Source organism: Cydia splendana, unplaced genomic scaffold (genome assembly GCF_910591565.1).
Source record: "Cydia splendana unplaced genomic scaffold, ilCydSple1.2 scaffold_69_ctg1, whole genome shotgun sequence".
In the NCBI taxonomy this organism is placed as follows: Eukaryota; Metazoa; Arthropoda; class Insecta; order Lepidoptera; family Tortricidae; genus Cydia; species Cydia splendana.
The window spans coordinates 526,265-534,561 of record NW_026946899.1 but is presented as its reverse complement, the minus strand read 5'-3'; the positions used below and the strand labels follow the sequence as shown (position 1 = coordinate 534,561).

At 40.5% G+C, this 8,297-nt stretch overlaps 1 long non-coding RNA gene across 1 annotated transcript; it reads right to left on the bottom strand.

Moving 5' to 3' along the window:
- Positions 1-2,001: 2,001 nt before the first annotated feature.
- Positions 2,002-4,662, bottom strand: LOC134805839 (uncharacterized). Its single transcript, XR_010146406.1, has 3 exons — positions 4,569-4,662; positions 4,150-4,478; positions 2,002-2,303 (listed from the first exon to the last, which is right to left on the bottom strand). It is a non-coding gene; the product is annotated as an uncharacterized LOC134805839 (long non-coding RNA).
- Between the last annotated feature and the right edge of the window lie 3,635 nt (positions 4,663-8,297).

Genomic DNA, 8,297 nt, shown 5'->3' with positions numbered 1-8,297 from the left:
TGTATCTCGAACTTTATATTTTTCTAATGTTGCCCGTTGACATAAGATATACTTTATGTCTCGAGCCACCCTCATGTCAGTCTCCCCGGGAAAAATGAGAATTAAAGTCGAATTTTTCATAACAATTACTCTTTCTAATTTAAGGCCGTATCTTGTAAGAAGATCTGCTTTGATTTCATCCTCTGTATAGCCATCTGCATGGATGCCCTTGGCTACAAGTTTCTTTGCTGGGCGGCGATCGTCCTTGCAGCCGTGCGAGTAATAATTATATTTAATTGGGTTTTCCTGCAGCTTAGAGTCTATCGCCTGATATGCTTCTCTGTTTTTCGGAAAATACGTAATTTTCTTACTCCTTGGGTCTGCTCGTATTTCACAGTTGGTACTTCGAGCCATTTCATTCGCTGACTTCCACTCATTCTTATCAGTGATCCAGTCTTCATATTCACACACAAAGGGAGGGTAACGTTTCGTGCTTTTTTCCTTGTCAGTAGTCTGAACAGGCTCAGTCATTTTCGGTGGAGCTGCGGTAGGCACATTGTTACTCCACGGGTCATCTTTAGGTAGGTTAGTTACAGGACTAGCCAGAGGTAACATACGAGGTTTTCGAACACGGCGTCGCTTGACCGCTCCATTATCACTCAAGACTGAGATAGTATCATCTAATTCGTAATCGTGTTCATCTTCCGTCAACGGCAGTATAGAGAAAGGGTTACTCGTTTCTAAATTAGCCTTCGGTGTAGTGCTCAATCCAGTATTTTTATAAGTCTTTGATTGCGTTTTGTTTTTGTGCGCAATCCTATTGCTAGGCAGTATAGCATCCTTTGTTGTCATATTGGTTTCCATGGTTACCATCTTAGTAATACCTCTAGAATCATTATATTTTTTCAGATTTTCTTCAGATAATTTCTGTTTTGCATTTTTCACTCTAGCTGATGATGTCCATGGTCCCTCGACTAGATTTTTCGCCATAGGTTTTATGCTGTCGCATCTGAATTCGACGCGGCTCAGTTTTTTACAATAGGTACATGTTATTCTCTCGCGAATAATGAATTCATTTTGTGGAATTACTTGCACAAATAATGGTCCTGAGCACTCACACAGAGGACCCTTGCCTTGTTTAAGCTTATTTATATTGGTTAGGTAGTGCACATACCTAGTTTTCAATACTACGGAGCCGTCCGAGGTTCTTTCCAATTCGCTATGAATAAATATTTTCACAGCACTAACTTGTCCACATACACATTTGTGGTTTTTACACATAGATTGATCGCCAATCCAGTCATAAAAGTTTGATTCTTCAGATGAAATCTCACAATAGTAGCACTGCACTACGTCTTGTCCATTTTTGGCACTTATAGGTGCATTGTTTGCCTCAATTCTTTTCATAGGTGGCTTATCGCCCGCTTTACAATCCTTATCGACCTCCATCTTACACTTTTAACAAAAATCTCGCACAGAACCGCAACAATACGCGGCACACGCGATGCACATAGACCTGGCGCTGCCTCACGCAGCCCCGCACGCAGCGGGGCATCAATAGAGTAGCAGCCTCGTATACGCACGTGCGTTCGCCTCAACTGTCAGTGTGCGACTCTATCTAAGAAGTTTGAGAGCTCTAACCTAGATGGCGTAGGCAAGTAGGTATTATATTGGCTAATACCTATTTATCTATTCCCTGTTAAGATAGGTCTTAACATTTTGCCACCCCTTGAAATAGTTAATGTTTTATGAGTAACATTAGGTATTTCAAGAATAGGCCTTATATATATATATATTTACCTATTAGTAAGGATGGGCAGAGTTTTTTGTTATGAGCTATAGTTAGGTAATTACTTATATTTAAATTAGAGCTGTGCCCATTCTTATAAATTAAACAACATTAGGACATGTTTTTTATTTTAAATAGGGAGTAGGTATTCTTATTATGTAATTATATACTAGGTAAGTAAGGTATAGGTACTTAATCATACTTATTACTTAATTATAATTATTTAAACGATAACATTAGGTTCGTAGGTATTAACTACTTATATAACTTGGCCCGAAGTAGGTAAAGGACAAATGTTATTGAATGCGCGTTGGATGTCTCCTCTGGCGGTTCGGATGATGGCTACCCTGGTGATGCCATCCCGGCCCGGCTGCGTCGCGACGATCTTGCCCAGCCTCCACCGGCAGGGTGGCAGGCGCTCTTCTCGCACCAGGACGACGGTGCCGAGTGCGAGGCTTGGGCCGCGCGCGCTCCTCCACTTCGTGCGCTCTTGCAGCGTTCCGATGTAGTCACGTGACCAGCGCCGCCAGAAGTCCTGGGTGATTTGTTGCAAAAGTTGATAGTGAGTTAATCGGTTTTTTGGTACATTGTTATAATCTTCATCAGGAAGTGAATTTGGTGCTTTTCCAATTAAAAAGTGAGCTGGCGTGAGGACAGGATAGTCAGGATTTGAAGTAGGTAAGGGACACAATGGCCTAGAATTGACTATCGATTCTACCTGATTTAGGATAGTTACAAATTGTTCATAAGTTAACAGAGATAACCCTAACACTCTTTTTAAATGATATTTGGTAAGTTTTATACTAGATTCCCATAGTGACCCCATATGAGGTGTATAGACAGGAATAAAACTCCATTTTATGCCCTCGTCTGCGCAATGAGATGCTAGTTCGCTCGAGCTGTCCTGTAGATAAAATCAAAATAAAAATCAAAATCAAAATCAAAAATATACTTTATTCATGTAGGCCTAGCAACAAGCTCTTATGAATCGTAATTAATCTTAATCTAATTATCAGAGCAATTTATTGATGTTAATATTATTCCATAATAAAATTGGATTATTATACATATCAAATTTAACACTAAGAATTTCACAAAAGGATCGTCAAACATTAAAAAGATTGTATAAAAAAATACTAGTCTAGAATTTCTAGAATAAAATCTAAATGTCAAAAAAAAAGCATAAGTAACAAAAGAAGTAGATAGTATTACATCGGAATATCCATTTCCTCATCAATAATCAAATATACCTAATAAATAAATAATCATTTCGAATAACAATTAATCCCACGTTGTAATATCATTCATGTAGTCTTGTGTGGTATAATAAGCTTTAGAAATAAGTTTACGCTTTACATAATTCTTAAATTTATTAATAGATAATTCAGTAATATGGTTTGGAAGTTTATTATAAAATCTTACACAATTACCCATGAATGATTTTTTAATTTTATGGAGCCGAGTGAAGGGCACTGCGAGCTTATGTTTATTTCTAGTATTAATATTATGAATTTCACAATTTTTCCTAAAATTTACAATATTTTTATGTACATACAGAATATTCTCATAAATGTATTGACAGTGCACTGTCATTATGTCAATTTCCTTAAATTTATCTCTAAGTGAGTCTCTATGGTTCATTTTGTATATTGCTCGAATAGCCCTCTTCTGCAGAACAAAAATGGTATTTATCTCTGAAGCACCGCCCCACAGTAAAATACCATATGCCATAATGCTATGGAAGTAACTAAAATATACTAATCGAGCTGTTTTCACGTCAGTTAACTGACGGATTTTGCTCACTGCAAAAGCTGCAGAGCTCAGTCTATTCGAAAGAGTAGCAATATGGGGACCCCACTGGAGTTTAGAATCTAAAGTTATACCAAGAAAAACTGTACTATCAACTAATTCCAATTCCTCATCCTTCACAATGACACTTGTTTGCACATGCCTTACGTTACTACTAGTGACAAATTTAATACATTTAGTCTTTTTCTCATTTAACAATAAATTATTAACATTGAACCAATTTACTACTTTTGAAATGGCATTGTTTACATCATTGTAAGCTTGTTGCTGTCGTTTGACTTTGAAAATAAGTGAGGTGTCGTCTGCAAACAATACTATATCATGGTGGGTCTTAACAAGGAATGGCAAGTCATTTATGTAGATAAGGAACAGGAAAGGCCCCAATATTGACCCCTGTGGTACACCCATAGAGACCAATGACCCAGGTGATCGCTGTCCATTCACATCGACCCTTTGTATTCTACCATTTAAGTAGGACTTAAGTAAATTCAGTGCCGATCCTCTAACTCCTACTTTTGCAAATCTTTCAGTTCGTTACTAGCCCCATGAAAAGTTGTTGAATTGTCACTCACCAACTCCTTCGGTTTACCTCTCCTGGCGATGAACCGTCGCAGTGCCGCCAGGAAGTTGGCTGACTCGAGCCCTGTAATTAATTCGAGATGAATTGCCTTTGTTGCAAAACAAATAAATACTGCAATATAGCACTTATAGACCTTGTAACCACGTCCTGTCCTATCTCTAATGTTATAAGGTCCTCCATAATCGATACCCGTGATAGCAAAGGGGGGGGATGGGTTAACCCTCGAGGGGGGTAAGTCTCCCATTATAGGGTTAGTAGTCTTTGGATTTGCTCTAAAACACGGAACGCATTTATTTACAATTTTTGAAGCTAACATTCTACCTTTATAACACTTTAAACTCTCGCGTTTTGTACACATATAATAAATTATATCGCGGTAGACCCGTTTGTGTAATTAAATATGTATTCTACCTTTAGTTGGCCAGATGCGCTCGCGAATAGTTGATAGTAATAACTGAGGGCCAGCGTGCAGAGTACGTATGTGTGCGTTTTCCATCAGTATTTTTCGTAAACGTGTGTTCGTGACTTAGTATTAAAGGGTGCTTTTTTTCATATGCATGTAGGATTGAGTGAAATGGAACGTTTTGTGAATGAGTGAGACAGAATGAAGATCATGTCAACAAGTATGAAAGGGATAGCATGAGTGAGTTAAGTCGTTTTAGTTATAAGGGGCAGGCCGTCCGCCATTGGGATATGTTTGGGAAAGCTAACACACAAGACGTGCCGCTATGTTAAATTTTGATATTTCTTTAAATACTTCTTTTAAATATATAAAGTTCAGTAAAAAGTGAGTTTTGGTTTCGCATCCACTTCCTACAGTGGTGTCAGATGTGGGAGTGACAAACGAAAAAGACGTACCGAGATTTGCCGTTGTGACCGCGTGGTTCGAAAATTTCAAGACGAATTACGACGTCGAACTACGTGAAGGCAAGGCGTAAACATGTCTCCAAACAAACGCAACGGCAGACAGCAAGACTACAACGACGCAAATGCTGAAACATCGCGAGATGGCATGACGATGTTGCATCTCACGGAAGGGCTGATCCCCAAGTTCACTGGTCAAGATAAGACGTATCCTGCGACCAGATGGGTTCAAGACGTCGAGGACAGCTCCGAGCTCTGTGGGTGGACTCCGTTGCAACAGCTGTTGATGGCGAGGCGGTCGTTAACAGGAACGGCGTTATTGTGGTACCGGGCAGAGCGCATTTTTAAGACGTGGGACGAGTTTAAAGCCGCTATCCTCAAGGAGTTCCCTGATAACATCGACGCGAAGGCTATACACGAGCTTATGAGTTCCAGACATAAAAAATCAAGTGAATCGTGTTTAGAGTACTTATTTACCATGAAAGAGTTGGGTAAACGAGGGAAAATGCCAGACTATGTAGCCATTAAATACATAGTAGAAGGAATCAAGGATCAAGAAGTAAATAAGATAATGTTATACGGCGTTACGACATACAGTGACCTAAAAGAGAAGCTAAAGATTTATGAACAATTGAAATCAAACATGGCGAGTTCGAGTTCAAGCCGAGATTCAAGTCGTTCGAAGCAAACTGAGAAAAATGAGAAGACGCACGGGCGATTCGTACGTTGCTACAGCTGTGGAGAAAAGAATCATTCATCAGCAGACTGTCCCCACAAGGAGAAGGGCCTGAAATGCTTCAGATGCGACGATTTTGGGCATATTGCATCTCAATGCAAAACGGCTGTATCATCTTCAACTGCAAGTACTTCAAAGAGTGACGTGAAATCAGCATCGAGTGGTGAAGGTGGCAGCACTGGGAAGAAATGGCCGACCGGGACGAATGGCGCTAGTGTCGCAACGAAACGTGCTTTTTACGGTTCGACGAGTGATGGTCACATCCCTAGTAGCGAAGACGTGATTGGCGAATCGAGCGCAATGGCGGCGAAGCATTGTCTACTAGCTGTCATGGCCGGCGAGGTAAACAAAACACAGCGGACGATTAAACCGAAAAAGAAGCCTGTGAAACGAGTTCATGTGTTGGGAAAAGATGTTATAGCGTTGGTTGACTCTGGGTGCGAAGTAAGTTTGATGACAATCGAGTGCTACAACAATTTAGGTGCGCCAGAGTTTGACAAAAGTGACGATTTCTTAACGGGTTTAGGCGAGAACCAGGTGGATTGTTATGGACAAATTTGTTTGGATATTGAAATAGACGAGTTGCGGTATAAGGACGTTAAGTTTCGTATAGTTCCTAACCGTACCGTGCCGTACAGTATGATTCTCGGTGAAGATTTCTTGTTGCGTGTCAGACTTGTTATGGAGTCTAACAATGTATGGTTAATACCGCTTGATAGGTGGGTATGCGAGATAAGGGTGTGTGATTCTCTTGTTACAGGTTCTAGTGCAGACATCGAAAAACGGGTGAACGACCTGGTGGAGTCATACGTACCGCGTAAGACGAAGGAAGCGCCTGTCAAGTTGAAAATTGTGCTAAAAGATGACATCCCTGTTGCACAACGACCCCGAAGACTGGCTCCAGCGGAACAAGAGGAGGTTGACCGACAAGTGACTAAGTGGCTTGAAGACGGCGTGGTAAGGGTAAGCTACTCAGAGTATGCTAGTCCTTTGGTTCTTGTAAAGAAAAAAGACGGTAGCATTAGGGTATGCATTGATTACAGACGACTTAATCAGAAGATTGTGAAGGATGAATATCCTATGCCAGTAATTGAAGATCATATAGACAAATTGGTGGATGCAAGAGTTTTCAGCACACTGGATCTGAAAAATGGATATTTTCATTTACCTGTAGACGAGGAATCGGTTAAGTTCACTTCATTTGTCACAATGACAGGACAGTACGAGTTTCTTAGGGCACCTTTTGGTCTCTCCCTGTGTCCTAAAGTGTTTACTAGATTCATCACTGCAATCTGTAGAGACCTCATTGCTAGAGGTGTAGTATTGATCTTTATTGACGACTTAATTATTCCCGCAGAGACTGAGGATGATGCTGTGGTTCGACTGGGTGAAGTATTGGAGGTGGCTTCGCAATATGGCCTCGAGATTAATTGGAAAAAGTCACAGCTTGTCCAACGACAAGTGGAGTACCTTGGACATGTGATCCAAGACGGGCAGGTGCGGCCTTCACCTGAAAAGACGGACGCGGTCGCTAGATTCCCGGAGCCTACCAATACCAAACAACTACAAAGCTTCATAGGCCTCACATCCTATTTTAGGAAGTACATACAAGATTTTGCAATGATTGCCAAGCCGCTGACAGATCTGTTAAGAAAAGACAGTACATTTGAGTTTAATGTAGAGTGTAGAGCTGCATTTGAAGAATTAAAGAAAAGGTTAACCAGCCAACCAGTGCTACGGCTGTTCAACCCCAAGCTGAGTTCAGAGATGCACACGGATGCCTCCAAAGTGGCCATATCAGCCATTTTATTACAGAAAGGTGTAGACGCACAGTTACACCCAGTATACTACATGAGTAGAAAAACAACGCCGGCAGAAAGTAATTATAGTAGCTATCAGCTGGAGGCGCTAGCTATAATAGAAGGAGTGAAGAAGTTCAGGTGTTACCTCTATGGTACGCATTTCAAGATTGTAACTGATTGTAAGGCGTTTCAGATGACCCTGAACAAAAAAGATTTAGTTATGTCAACTCAAGTGGCAAGATGGATTTTAATCCTCCAAGAATATGACTTTGAAATAGAACATAGAGAAGGCAGTAGAATGCAACATGTTGATGCCCTGAGCAGAAATCCATATGTGGCATTTTTGAAGAGTGGCCCCATTCATGAGCAGTTGAGGGTGGCTCAAGGGAACGATGAAGGCTTGAAAGCTATTATGGAATTGCTACAGAAAAGTGTGCCTTTCAAAGACTACTATTTGGACCAAGGGTTGCTCTATAAAGGAGAGGACAGACGTCTCATTGTCCCGGCTGAGATGGAAAGAGAGATAATCAAGAGGGCTCATGATCAAGGTCATTTCTCTAAAAAGAAGATGATGGAATTAATAAGTAAGGATTACTATATTGAAAACTTAGAAAACAAGATTGAAAAACACATTGTGTCATGTGTCCCTTGTCTACTCGCTGACAAGAAAAGTGGTAAACAAGAAGGTTTCCTACACAGCATTGAGAAAGATGAGATACCCCTTTTTACACTGCACGC